At 46.4% G+C, this 14,602-nt stretch overlaps 1 protein-coding gene and 1 long non-coding RNA gene across 5 annotated transcripts in view; one reads left to right on the top strand and one right to left on the bottom strand.

Annotated features, from left to right (window-relative positions):
• The window catches only part of Map3k20 (mitogen-activated protein kinase kinase kinase 20), a 147,074-nt gene that overhangs the window by 110,052 nt on the left and 22,420 nt on the right, over positions 1-14,602 (bottom strand). The window lies entirely within an intron of this gene.
• Positions 8,576-13,269, top strand: LOC126488186 (uncharacterized). Of its 2 annotated transcripts, XR_007588606.1 has the most exons (5): positions 8,576-9,163; positions 10,091-10,210; positions 10,475-10,665; positions 10,886-11,097; positions 11,500-13,269. It is a non-coding gene; the product is annotated as an uncharacterized lncRNA (long non-coding RNA). The 2 variants fall into 2 exon arrangements; XR_007588605.1 differs by lacking the exon at positions 11,500-13,269 and having other exon boundaries at positions 8,764-9,163; positions 10,883-11,493.

The following is a 14,602-nucleotide window of genomic DNA, read 5'->3' on the forward strand; positions in this document are numbered from 1 at the left end:
CAAAGACAGGCCTTTCTGAGGAGCCTCCCTGGAATGAAACGCACCTTCCCTTCCACTCCTCGGTGTGCTGATGGGCTTGAGGGCTCGACAGGAAATGCTGGCGCATTCCATAGTGTAAGGTTCTATTTTCAAAGCGCAGGCACGGCAGCTTACTGTGAGACAGGGGGGCGAAGCACATGAAAGCTTGCGGGGCTACTGGAGGGCCCCCGCTCCTCGCCTTGATGTGGTGTCAAGGGGGATGGACTCCCCACAGTAGGAGCTCTGAGGCTCTGAGTTCTTCCTGTTCAGTCCCAGGGTTTCTAGCCATGTGAAAGGAGGCTGAAATACCAGCCAAGAATGTCTTAGAGAGCAATACATGTGACCTTGCACAAGGGGTATTTTTCAGAGTGGATCCAACATATGAATCTTCCATAGAATGTGTTAAATAACAACTACACAGGGATTTTTCAACATATTCATTTCTTCTACTTTATAAAATGTGCCAGGAATGAATCATTTGCCCCTTGGTTCTGAGTCTACACTGTGGCCTCCTGTGTGGTACCTATGCCAGACCCTGTGGACATTTCTTCCTGTCCATTGTTATAATTGCAGGTTTTGCTACCATAGGCATGAGAGGTCATCACAGAGACTCTCTGGTCCCTGCTGTCTTTTCCTTCCCTTTCAGCCCTGTTGCCAGCAAAGTGAAGGGGACCTCATGTACCGCATCTTCCAGCAAGTTCTTCTGACTCCCTAGCTGCTGGATTCTTGTATCCCAGCTGTAGCATATCACAACCTGATGGTAGTGATATGCTACCAGCTCTGGACCAATGTCACCAGCACCCTAGCGGGGGCTTGGGAACCGCCCCCAGCCCATGGGATGCTAACCAACTCCTCTATGGTCCATTCATAGCCACAGCCTCTTTAAGAGTCTCAGCCACAGCCTGGGCCTGGGCCTTCCCCCACATCTGCTCATCTTTGAAGATGCTTCATCAATGCTAGAGCTTATACCTGCTCTCTATATCTGTGACCCCTGTATTCCTGAGTCTGCTATATCCCATTTGGTAGCCACCTTTACCAGCTGATAATTCTCTATACCAATTATCCTGGCTGAACCTGAGCAATGTAGGATTTGTCTTCTGATATTCCCAGAGATATTCTCAAGAAGAGAACTTTGGGGTTAGTTTGGCTGTGACCTTTGACTGGAATGTGGTACCCATTCCCTGCCAATGGGGAATGGAAGACTTCAAAGTAGACTCAAATTCAGCCAGTTACCATCTGTGGTGAGCTTCGATGAAGTACTGGAGCCACCAAAACTTCTGTCCTGGACTCTTAGAACAGGCAACATGGGTTTGTAAGAATCCTTTTGGATGCAAAGAAGCAGTTACTCAAGGAAAACAACTGTGGGGCCGGGAGATGGCCCAGTTGTTAGAGTGCTTGCCACTCTGCAGAGGACCTGAGTTTGATTCCCAGTACTCATGTTGGGCTGCTCACAACTGCCTCTAACTCCAGTTCCAAGAGATCTGATACTCGTGTGACCTCCACAGGCACTAGACACATATGTGGTGTACATATACACAAGCAGGCAAAACCACTTCTACAAAAAAAAATCTTTAAGAAAAATTCTTTTAAAAAGAAAACAACCATTAACCCCCATGCCAAGTGATGATCCAAAACCTGCCCGACAGCTTCTGCCTCGGCTTTCATTTCTCATAGTCATGGGGCTCAACTTGCCAGAAACCAAAAAATAGTGTTCTGCATGGCTAGATTACAAATCTGTTGAATTCTGAATCCCAGCGAGTGTCTCGTGAGAGTTAGTACACTAACTATGGGAAAGAAGGGCACTAGAAGCCGGAAGAGGGGCATCTGGTTTGTTTCATGATGGAACCAGCAAGTCCAGCCCCCAAAGAAACTATGTGGGTACCTAGACCATGGAAACAGCTTACTCTTGTACCTCTCAAAAAAACTAGTCATCCTTTGTTGGGAAATTTTTGTTGCATAGCCTCCCCTGGAGTAGATACCACTTAGTAGGGAGGGAGGTGCCTGTCCCTTTAGGATTTGTCATAACCAGTTACTGTTTTCAATCTCAACATGCTCTAGGGGCACATAGCTTCAACAGAGAAGGAAGTAACACGCACACACACACACAAAATCAAATAAACAAACAATGTGGAAATGTGTTTAGGAAATCTCAGTGCTGTTAGAAGGAGAACAGGGAATATGCATAGATGAAGCAGCTTTCGTGACTGAAAATGCATTTACCAGATGCCAGGGTTAATGCGAAATGTCTTGGCTCTGAAAGCTGGAAGCATCTCTAACAGCTTATATGGCTAGCTGACTGAAACTTGAACTCGATGTAGTCAACATGTCATGAGACTGAGATGCCAGACCTCCATTGGAGAAAATCCAAAGGCATAGGGATATATGACTGTTGACGAGATGAACCATGTATGACTACATATGTACCGGCCTGGGATGGTTCGTTCTCATCGTTAACGTGACATAATCTAGAATCATACGGGGAGAGAGTCTCAATGACTCTGTCTGCATCAGGCTGGTCTGTGGGAACGTCTGCAACAGGGGGGTGGTAGGGTGGGCTGGTCTTGATTAGATTGGGGTAGGAAGAGCCACCACCCACTGTGGATGTCACCATTCCCTAAGCAGAAGATTGTGAACTGTGGAAGAGTGGAGGAAGCGAGCTGAGCGCAAGTGCGCATGTATTCCTGGCTCTATATCTTACTACGGGCATGCTATGACCAACTCCCTCAAACTCCCGACACCTGACACCATGACTTTTACGATGGACCATAACCTAGAGCTGTGAGGTAACGTTTTCCTCTAAGTTGATTTGTCAGGGTGTATTATGACAGCAACAGGAAATGAAACTACGTTACACCTCAACCACTATCTCAAAAGTACACCCCTGAGAAGGACCGGAGACACTCCCTGCATTGAGACCCTAAGAAATGCATGCATCAGGGGGTCACCACATCTCTTCAAAGTTCATGGCATTTTATTTTGTAGACCAGATATGATCAAAGGATATGCCAGCAAACACTTCAGGGTTTCTTTAGGCATGATTACATCTATCAGAAAAGCAGAGGCTAGGTACCGAAGACAGAGTTGATACACTTAGCATCAAAGGCAGCAAGGATGTACTAACCAAATGCTTAAGCCCACAGGAATATCCACTGGGAACTAATTTATCCTGTTTCCCAGGAATAAAATGAGTGTGGAACGTATTAGAAGGTTGCCTTATCGACACATTAGAAAACAAACCAAAAGGGTTGAAGAGCTGGCTCAGTGGTTAAGAAGAGCCCTGACTGTTCTTACAGAGGACCCAGGTTCAATTCCCAAAATCCACCTGAGAGCTCACCACTGTCTGTAACTCCAGCTCCAGGGGATCTGACTCCCTCACACAGACATGCAGACAAAACACCAATGAATGTAAAATAGAAATAAATAAATCATTAAGAAAGAAAATAAATGCCGGGCGATGGTGGCGCACGCCTTTAATCCCAGCACTTGGGAGGCAGAGGCAGGCGGATCTCTGTGAGTTCGAGACCAGCCTGGTCTACGGAGCTAGTTCCAGGACAGGCTCCAAAAGCCACAGAAAAACCCTGTCTTGAAAAACCAAAAAAAAAAAAAAAAAAAAAAANNCAAAACCCACCAAAAAAAAAAAAAAAAAAAAAAAAAAAAAAAAAAAAAAAGAAAATAAGCAAAAAACTGTTATATTTGACAGCCACTAAGTCACCTCAGTGGAGAATGAGAGCATAATGCCCAGTTTCTAGGCACTGGCCAATTGAAAGGCCCAGGACCCTCTGATGGAAAGGAATGTGAGGTGAGGTCACCCAGGGTACAGCACAAACCCTCCAGGCCATCACCAAACAAACCTGTTGCCATTGATTAGACAGAGAGAGCAAGAAGGCGGACTACTCAGAACTTCAAGGATTACGAACCAACAGCCTTGGATCAGCTCTAGGTCCCCCACATCCCCACAACAATTAGCGGAAGAATCAAACGTGAGCTCAAATTCGAAGTGGTCCTGTGTGATGTGCTGGTACTAACTGGTTGAAAACACTTTATCTTGAGCGTTCTATCCCAGTTAGGGATGACCCCACGGAATAGCACTTCAGGAAGGTCCTCCCAGAGAGCAGGACTTTGACAATTTATTTGGTGACTCACTTGCTCTGGAATGTGAAATGACCCAAACTCTGACTTTCTGCTAACTTGCAGCCGGCCGAGCGCTTACAGTTTGGCTGGGTGACAGGCACTCTGATGGGTGAGGATCAGACGAGGAGGGTCAAAGGGTCAAAGAACCTGGGAAGATGTATGTAGAGACCTTCCACCCCAGGGAGACCGTGTCCCATGTGGAAGGCTCAGAGGGTATCCATGGCAGGGGAGGGTCCAGGCATCCAGTGAGAGTATATGACAAGCTCTGCAGGTGTCACCCAGGCTCTTTCCCAGCGGTCCCATGCTCCATGGGCCTGAAAACAGAGTGGCCGCGATAGCAAGGCTGGGGACCACAGACAGGGTTACTAAATGCAACTTTCATGTAAAGGGCTGAACCGTCCGCTGGTCCTGGTGAATACATCTATCGAGTCTGCTAATGGATTTTGAGCCCAACCGTCACCATTCCCCAGGGGACATGTAAAGGGCACTGGGCACGGGGGGAGGAATTTATCTTCACCAACACAAACACAGCTCCTTGACAGGATTGTGCTGCCGACATTCTTCGTCCCCTGCCTTGCCGAATGCCTCATCCACCGTCTTAGTATTCCACGGCCGGCTGCTGCTGACGGAAACCACTCACAGCACAGGAAGTGAGGCAATTGTCTCATAGCAGTGGGATTAACTGAGCCAAACTCACCATGCACCACACAGCCCTCCCCTCAAGCAGCAAAGTGGAGCGGCTGGCTCACGGCAGACTCTGTTACAGGGCCAGCTGAGGAGCAACAGCTACAGGCGATTCTGGCTCGTCTACGGGAAGAACTAGATACGCTTTGTTTCAACCACTGCCTCCTCTAGACACATGGGTTTGGACTGAAGGGGAGGGTGGTTCCTATCTCTGTGATGCTCAATGACCCACTCATTTTGGGGAAGCGAGGAGAACTTCACTTGTGCAAAGGACAGCTGATCTCCACAGGCGAAGGCGTAGACCTGTGTCACTGGTGTGTGGCAGTCCAAATGCACGCCTAGGGTGTGTGCAGAAGCAAAAGGCACAGCATTGCACCCAGCACCTTTTGCTCTGATTCATAATATCTCTATAGATAACTTTTCTCTGCCAGATGGCACCACGTCGGCCCGTGTCAATAAATGGTGCTGAAGACGCACGAGGCACAGGCAAAGGAAGAATATTTCTCGGGTGGTGGTTTTCCCTCCAGTGGCCTGCAACAGGTGCAAGAGCCGTGGTTACACACCCTTCGGTGAGTCTTATCAGCGCCTTGTGAAAAGCTTCTCCAAGGCTGGCTCCAGCTCCACCCCTCCAAGCAGGCAGCCTCCCACGTGGCAACGACAGCCTAGGAATTCAAAGGTATACCACAGCAAAGCCTCCCGCCACCCAGGGGGCTATACCACATCATCCTCCCAGATGAGACCCAGATTCCAGGATTGGGGCCGGGGCTTCCCCCACTGTACAGGTATCACTGTGCTCCCTCTGATTTTCCTAGGTGGTGAATATAGTGCTGTGTCTTTCTCCATACAGTCTTTCCTAAAATTATTTATTGTTTTAATGTATACGAGGGCTCTTTCTGCAAGTACGCCTGCACGCCAGAAGAGGGCATCAGATCTCATTACAGATGGCTGTGAGCCGCTGTGTGGTGGCTGGGAATTGAACTCAGGACCTCTGGAAGAGCAGCCAGTGTTCTTCACCACTGAGCCATCCCTCCAGCCCCATTGCAGTCTTTTAGTGGTTAACTATCTTGCGGTCTCCTAACTGGACCCTAATTGATGTAATCTACCATTTCTGTACTGAAGGGTCTATTATGTCATAGACCCTTGGACAGAATATACAATTGAGGCAGCATACACCCAACATTTAAGTACAGCTACTCCTAGGACTATTAGTTTTATAGTATTTGAAGGAAAAAACAGGAAAGGATATAATTCCTTGAATGAAAGATGAGAGAAAGCAAGTTCAAGTGATGTAAATACAAAAATGATGGTGAGCGATCATAATTACCACTAACGTCCGGGCTGAGCCGGACCATTAAGAGTTCTGTCACCATCAAGGAATCTCTGTCAATTACCTTCTGCAGCCCAATGCGTTTCCTGACACTGTAAAGTCATTGTATTCAGAACCTGCCCCTCTACACACGTGCTTGTGGCTCCCTGGGGTTCAAGTCCTCTGCAGCCAACATGTAAAAGATTTCCATTTTTGCCACCTGTTGGTTTTTTTCCAATCGGATTCTCTACGACAAAGTTGGAACAGAAAACTAGAGAGAAGGAAAGCACCTCAGAATATTAAGCTGGCCCGTGAGAGCCTGTGGCTAGTTCTCGCTCCCACGGCTAAATCCGTTAATGTTACTAAATTCAGCTCTCGCTCTAAAAGCACGTGATTCTGATCCCCTTAAAAACAACAGCCGAGGATGAGGAGTTCAAAACCATCTGCGACTCACATTGTGAATTGAGCGCTACATGAGACCCTGCCTCAAACTGTGATGAAATATAATCAATCTTAAGACCTACTAAATAGTCAAGTTCTCTGTCTCTGAAGGGGCAGACGCAGCAGCTGGCTGCAGATCACGTGCATTAGGGCTCAGAGTATCCTGACTATCACTATATAAAACACCAGAAAAACCTCTTGGGGTAGGTCTTCGGCCACAACAAAGATTTAGACGCTGGAGTCTGGTCATGTCTCTCCATTTACCACATGTACAGACATCCACCACCCTGGCTCTCCCTCCACAGTGTGAAGAACGACAGGCACATCACCCTGAGGCAGGGGAGGTCTTTATAGAACTTGATGTCTTCACATAACCTAGGAAGGAGGAGCATTGCCGCTATGAGGTGCCAGAAATGAGTCGCAAACATGGTTTAAATCTGCCTCATTCAGACACGCTCTCTGGGAAGAGCATCCCACCCAACAATGTGTTGTGGAAACCTGGAAATTATCAGCCAATTCTCATCATGCAATTAAGGGTGAACGTCACTATGCTTTATTATGAAGAACACAAATGAGGAAGTTTTAAAGTTTATTAGAAAGGAACTCCTGACATAACTTGTTTGGTTGTATAATGATATGTTATTTGTGTTTTAATAAATAAGGCTTGCCTGAAGACCAGCGAGCAAAGCAGCGATACCAGTCAGCCACACAGGCCAGGGAGTGGTGACACACCACAGACGGGTCTCTGCGAGTTCAAGGCCACCCTGGGCTACACAAGATCGAATCTGTCTAAAAGAGAAACAGAGCTCACACAAAGGTGATCCCAGCGCTTGGGATCCCATGTCTTTAATCTCTGCACTAGGGAGGTGGAGACAGGAGCGGTATGGCTGGGCGAAGAGAAGACTATAAGGAGAAGAGACAGGAACTCATTGGAGTGCGGAGTTTAAGGGTTCATGGAGACAGGTCTCGCTCCTTCGGTCTGAAAATTTGGTAGAGATAAAAGGTCTCTCTAGTGTCTGGCCGTTTTGCTTTTCTGATCTTTAGGTTGAACCCCAATGTCTGTCTCTGGGTTTTTATTATTCGTGCTACATGGTTGTGTTTTTGTTTTGTTTTGTTGTTTTGGCTGAGCTGTGGAACACAGGGCCTTGCATGTTCTCTCTTTTGACATTATTTTTAAAGTTTATTTTATTGTTACTATTATTGTTTTATTTATTTTTATTCTATCTATCTATCTATCTATCTATCTATCTATCTATCTATCTAGTATTTTGAGACAGGATTTCTCTGTGTATCACTGACTATCCTGGAGCTCACTCCGTAGACCAGGCTGGTCTCAAACTTAGAGATCCACCTTTGTCTGCCTCCTGAGTGTTGGGATTAAAGGCGTGCACCACCACCACGCGACTTAAGCTTATTTTTGTTTTAATTACATTCATTTACTTATGTGGGAGTGGATGGATGGATGGATGTGCACTGTGTGGGTGTACATGAGGCACAGCACACACGTAGAGGTCAAAGAACAACTTTGGGGAATTGGTCCTCTCCTTTCAGGGTGGGGGTTCTGGGACTGAACTGAGGCTGTCAGGCTGGGTGGAAGCACCTTTAGCCAGTGAGCCACTTCACCAACTCCATTCTTAAATTCAACTGAAACACTTCTCAATCTTTCAGATATATTTTATGGATAAATTTTAAAGGAACTAATCCTTTTCTTGATTTCACTGTCTGCATTACTAAGTACTAATGAAAATACGTCCTATTAAGTGACCTATAATCACAGACTAGAGATGCTCTTTCTGAAGTCTCTTAGACCTGCTGCTGCCTCCAGACAATCTTGCTTTCAGCAACAATCTCAGTAGAACCTCCAGGGGCTCAAGGTTTGGGACCCACTCTGCTTCCGTTTCAAGCAGGCCAGGAACCTAGAAGTTTTTTTGCAAACTCATCTGATTTATTTATTTATTTATTTATTTATTTATTTATTTATTTATATTTTTTTGAGACAGGGTTTCTCCGTAGCTCGTAGTCCTGGAACTAGCTCTTGTAGTCCAGGCTGGCCTTGAACTCACAGAGATCCGCCTGCCTCTGCCTCCCGAGTGCTCATCTGATTTTTTGAAGATCACTGATGCACTTTAGAGAGGTGGAGGATAGATGTGCCTGCACAGCACTGGTTTCCACCCGACCTAAACGATGGGCCAGCACGTATGCTGTGCACAGCGGTGGTGCCCTGTGCGCTTTCCCACAATTCCTATCACTTCTCATTGTGCAATGCTTGGCTGGTTTTATTCTTTTATACTGCCGTGTGGAGACGCTGGAGTTTATAGGCCTGATTAAGATCGAAATTCCAGTTCTTGGACTTCTCGGTGTTGCAATGTTTGTCCAATGGGGAATCTATTTTTTTTTTTAACGAAGATGAAAGTTACTGAAATTGAACTTGTGAACAGACATGCTAATACTTGTTTTCCTTTCGGGAAAGAGGAGAACACGGAGCTAGGAGATACACCTGAAGTTACTGTGCTTGCCCTTGGGTGAAGAAGACAAGAAGCAGGATGTGAGCACAGACACAAATGCATGATGGGAAACAACCAGGTGTGGAGGCGAGGACACCCAGAAGGGAGGGCAAACCTGGGACTCATGGCTGGAGGTCCTGACGAGGATGAAGCCTAGCTGCTGGGAGGGGGGGGGGTAGATAAAGGCAGCACGGGCTTCTCATAGAGTGGTGACAGCCATTCCAGCGAGTGGCTGAAGGCAAGTGGAGCTGCAGGGGACGGTGGCGAGAGTCTGCAGTGGGGCAGATACACAGAGGATGGTTACGTTCACTGGGGAGGGAGGGGGAACGGACGACAAAGAACGATCTCCGTACCGAAACCAAAGAAGGTGAGAATGTCTGCAAAATGAAGAAGTGAGGCTGTGTCAAAGCATTCAATAACTCTTGAGGCTAGCTGGAGATAGCTCAGTGGGTGAAGGTGCCTGCTGCCAAGCCTGGCAATCTGAGTTCGATCCCTGGGAAAGAACAAATAATCCCCACAAGCTGCCGTTTGATCTCCACTTGTATACCATGACATAACCACACCCACACCGTGACAAAGGGTGGTAAAAAACAAACAGACTTTTAAAGGGATTAATTTTTTGTCAGTTAACCACCTAACTCAGTCGGCCATGGCACCATTCCTTTTTATTGAGAGGTATATAAAGTCAACTTTGGCGAGACAGGAAACGCTGATCAAAATTCTACTTAGAAGGTCTAAGATCAAGTCATCTCTTGGACCTCACAGTGACAGAGCCAATCTGTTCCCAGAGCAGTTTTTAAATGTTCTCACTACAAATAAGTACACGAGGAAACACCTCCGCTAAATAGCTGGATTTAGCTCTATATAATAAACATATTTCAAAAGGGAGAGAATTGTACTTTAATTATCAACTAAAAACATAATAAAAATAATTTTGCTTCTGCTTAAAAATGGAAAGCATAGTAATTTTACTTATATCCTACTTTCTATCCAATTGAATTCTTAGCTAAGAGGAAGGAGGACGCTCCCACATTCCCCTGAAAAGACAGCCCATCCTCAAGGGATTTCCTAACCTGCTAGAGTAAAAGAAGCATCTGCTGAATCAAGTGTGGACCAAAGCTGCAAGGTAGATTTAATAATAATAATAATAATAATAATAATAATAATAATAATAAATCTCAAAGCCTGATTCCTGGAAAGTGTATTATAGGAAGATCTGCTAGGGAGCTGAAGGACCTGCATGGGTAGGCTCTGCAGGAAAAGGGGAGCTGGGGAAGGGAAGGCTCGTTGTGCCCAGATACAACCTCCAGCCTCTCTACACTCTTTTGTTTTGTTTTTCGAGACAGGGTTTTTCTATGTAGCCCTGATTGTCCTGGAATTTGCTTTGCAGACCAGGCTGGCCCTGAACCCACACCTGCCGGGATTAAAGGTGTGCACAGCCACCTCCCAGCTCCTCTGCACACTCTTGAGGCCTGAGGAGTCAGAGGAGTCAGACTCCAAGTTTCTGCTTCTTCCCTAAACTCTGAACAGGGAGACGATGGAGACTCTCTCCTCCTCTGTAGACCAGGCTTAAAGAAGCAGGTGTGTGCGCTTTTCTCTCTTTGTATTGGATTCTTCAAAAGGAAGATTTCTTCCTACTTACCTTGACAAGTGGTTGTGGGGAAACATTCCGAGCTTTTTCTGGGTTTGCTAAAATAAACACAGGGTGTGTGTGTGGGGGGGGGGTGCCATAATAAAGAAAAGAAACCGATCGAAGTACTATCCAAGTACTGCTTACACATTCTTTCTGTTTCACCAGCAGAGCAAATACAGAACCAGATGGGGCAATCCATAAACAAAGGCAAAACTCTGAAGCCTTGCTTGCTCGTGAGAGCACTGACTGTCCTAGCTGTGCTCCTCAAGGATCCTAAAAGAAGAGAAGCACCCAGCGTCCAGGCAGAATACTAGAGACAGACACATTTTTAAAAAATCCTCAGGGGAAGTAGAAAAAGACAAGATCTCCTGAGTCAATTGGTAACATGGGCACCTTGGGGAAGGGCTGGAGGGGGGAGGGGAGAGGCAGGGAGGGGAACAGAGAAAAATATAGAGCTCAATAAAAACCAATTAAAAAAATCAGGATTTCCCTGGCAATCAACTAAGACCTATAGACACTTTACGTGGAACTCGTGTTAACTTTCTACCATACGTGCAGGCCTTCATGATGGCAAAGAGACAGGAAGTCAGGGGAGGGGGGGGGAGGTCAGAACTCTGCCATCACTGACATCCAGGAGAGCTGAAGCAGGGAACACCCCAAGCGAGTAGTCTACTTTGAAGGCATTCCCTACCCAATGAGTGAGAACTAACGGGGATGAACTTCCCATCCGCACAGAACAGTAGAATTAATATAATTTCCTTTTGTGCTTTCTACCCCACCAGCCCTCAGTGTCCTCACTCTTGGGCATTTCCAGCCAGCTCTCCTGTTCTATCACACAGATGTGTGCCTGATTCTCAAGTAGAAGGAGACGCAATTTCCAGCAAACATGGGGCATGTATAGTTAAGGATGCTTAAAATAATCCAGTTTATAATACAAAATGCAGAAAGTAAAAGACAAAAATATCGTTTGCTGGTTAAAACGCATCCTTGAGATTATGGAGTTTTAGACTTTGGGGATACCACAGGACGACGTGATGTAAACAGCTTGCAACAGGAAAGATCCGCAGTAATGTGTGCTAACAAGCCACAGAGAACACTGGGTGTGTTCAGACGAGAACAGCGCTAACAGTTGTCCCATACAGGAGCACTGACCAGGTGCCAGGAACTACGTGCATGGACCCACACGGACTACTTCAACTGATCCCCACAGCATCTTTAGGAAGCCAACCCCATTATTATCTGCATTTTATAGCAGAGAAAACTAAGGCTTGCCTAACTTGTCTAGATGCCAAACAAGCTGGGGAACTGGGATTTGAATCTCCACGGACTGGGTGAAGCCAAAGCCTGAGCTCTTAAACACCACATTACACAGTGTCTCAGGAATCCAACAAAAGATGGAAGATACCTCTCAGAATATACACTTCATTTTAAAATATGCAAGTGGAAATCAATCTGTAGTTTTCATAAATATGTGTCGGCTATCTTTGCCAGTGGAGTAACTTCTCATTGTGAATATACAGACAAGGTTTGGTTGGGTTCACATTTCCTAGTTTCTCAATCACTACTTTGCTCTTAGTGACTACTGAGTCACTAAGAACTCATATCACACAAAACCTAGCATTTGGAGTTAGGGAAATCTTGTCTTTGGAGAGATTTTTTTTTTCAGTGCATGCACTTGTAACAGGTTTCTCAAGTCCAGTTCCGGAGGCCAGAGAGCCCTAACACTACCCTGCCCTAAGCTGACCCCACACCGTCCACTCTCATGGCTCCAGGGCCAATATCACTGTGCCTGTTTCTCCACGCTTGCATAACCACCACAAAAGTAGCTGGGCAGCCCTGGCGCTCTGCCCATTAATCCTTCTGTGGCCACACGTTTTTTCCAGCTGCTCCCAATCCTCCACCTTTCCATTCTCCCTCCCCGGCAAGCTCGGACTCTATCATCAACTACATGTCCACAGTCCAAACACCCGAACCTCTTTTCTCAAATTTCCTCCTCTCCTCAGAGAGAAGTCCCCAGGGCAGGCCTCTCACTGGTTGCTGCTCTAGCTCTTGGCACGTGTTCCACTGGGCCAGGCTCAGCAACACCACTTCAAATGTGCTCCTCACCTCTCCCTAAACGCTGAGCCTTCTGCCATCAGACCGCATCGGTCACCAGGCTTCGTCGTACGCCAGTTCTCAAGATTCCCATCACTGGGAAGCTGGATGAATTTAGCCCCTGACTCACAGCCATATCTTCTCATCACTATTCTCAGTGGTACGGGGGCACAAGCCCATAATCCTGGCACTCAGGAGGCTGAGACAGGAGGATGGCGACTTCAAGGTCAATCTGACAGACGGAGACTGTACTGAAGCAAAAGGACCTTCAGGTGGTGGAGGCACGTGCCTTTAATCCCAGCACTCAGAGGCAGGGTTGATCTCTGTAAGTTTGCAGACAGCCTGGTCTACAGAGCGAGTTCCAGGACAGCCAGGACTACACAGAGAAACTCTGCCTCAGGAAAAAAAAAATTTGCCCAGTAGCAGGTGTTAATAAAATGTTGTATCATATTTAAAAATACATATCCAATGATTAAAATGAGTGTGTATTTCTTAAAGTCAACTCTACATTCCAGTAACAGAAGCAGTTCAGTTCCCACCAAAGGACGCGCTGCCCTGCCAGCGAGATGACTCAGTGGGTAAGGGCCATGGCTGCCAAGCCTGACCATCTGAGTTCGGTTTCCAGAACCTGTGGGTAGAAGGAAAGCATCAAAGCCCCAAAGTTGTCCTCTGACCTCTGCCCTGTACACACGCATATAGAAAAGAAATAACTGCACAAATGTTAATGTCATGAGTTAAACAGATTTTGTGCACTAACGGCTGAACCCGGTCCCTCTCACGGGAGCAAGGCACCGTTAGTCTCCTCCCTCTTTGACAGAGGCAGCGCCAATGTCACCACACGCTTCCCCTCTTTTTGGGGGAGCTTATCTAAAGCAGCTAACTTTATCAAGTACCCTTTTCCTGAAGGACTGTACCAAGGAAAGAAATCTTTTTTTTTTTCCCAAGCCATTAAGATTCTGTTGGGCTCATGTCACTGGGACACTATCATGGTCCCCAGATCATGAATCAGTGAACGCGTGAGGTTAATGGGGGCTAACAAAGAACATGCTGGGGGAGTCTTTTTGCAAATACAGACAAAACCCAAACAGATAAAGTACCATGGCCATGAAAACCATTCTTCCCGGCAACAGAACAGCCTTTCATTCAAAGACAAAGTAATTTACTAAGAGCAAAAAAATTTAAAAAAATTAAAAAAAATTCAACCAGACGTGGGGAGGGCAAGGCCATGAGGGGAGACAGAGCAAGTTGGGTCCTTTGCTATATAGATGTAGAACTAGCGCAATGCTCTATAAATTCCAGCAGGCGAGGCTGAGCTGAGACTATTGCATGTGTGACTTCACTCAGTCATGCACACACCAACTGCTGTATCGCGGTGTACAAGGCACTCTGTGTAGTCCAGAAGACGGTGATGAAGAAGACACAGCTCCTGCCCTCAGGAAACTCACATCTGGAAGAAGTCTATGTGGTCCCAAAGGCATGGGCCAGTGCCAGCCCAGGAAGTGCCGTGAGGAAGAACTTTCTGGGAACTAAAATACTCTAAGAGCATGCATCTTACACCACATACAGCATCGATGGCCATGCTAAAAAACCAACTGGGTGTCCTGCTGAGGAGTGGGAGTCAGGCATTGGTAGAAAACACTTGGTTATGTGGCCTTGATACTTGAGAACCACAATGAGTGACTTCTTGTCTACACCATAGAGCAAGGAGAATTTATAGGCACCTTTCACAGCCAAGTGGGAGGATTCTAGTTTTGGAGACTAAAAACAATCCTATGTATTTCTAAATTTTAT

Source organism: Alexandromys fortis, unplaced genomic scaffold (genome assembly GCF_014885135.2).
Source record: "Alexandromys fortis isolate MF-2015 unplaced genomic scaffold, M_Fortis_MF-2015_v1.1 scaffold_8_9099976_23576923, whole genome shotgun sequence".
In the NCBI taxonomy this organism is placed as follows: Eukaryota; Metazoa; Chordata; class Mammalia; order Rodentia; family Cricetidae; genus Alexandromys; species Alexandromys fortis.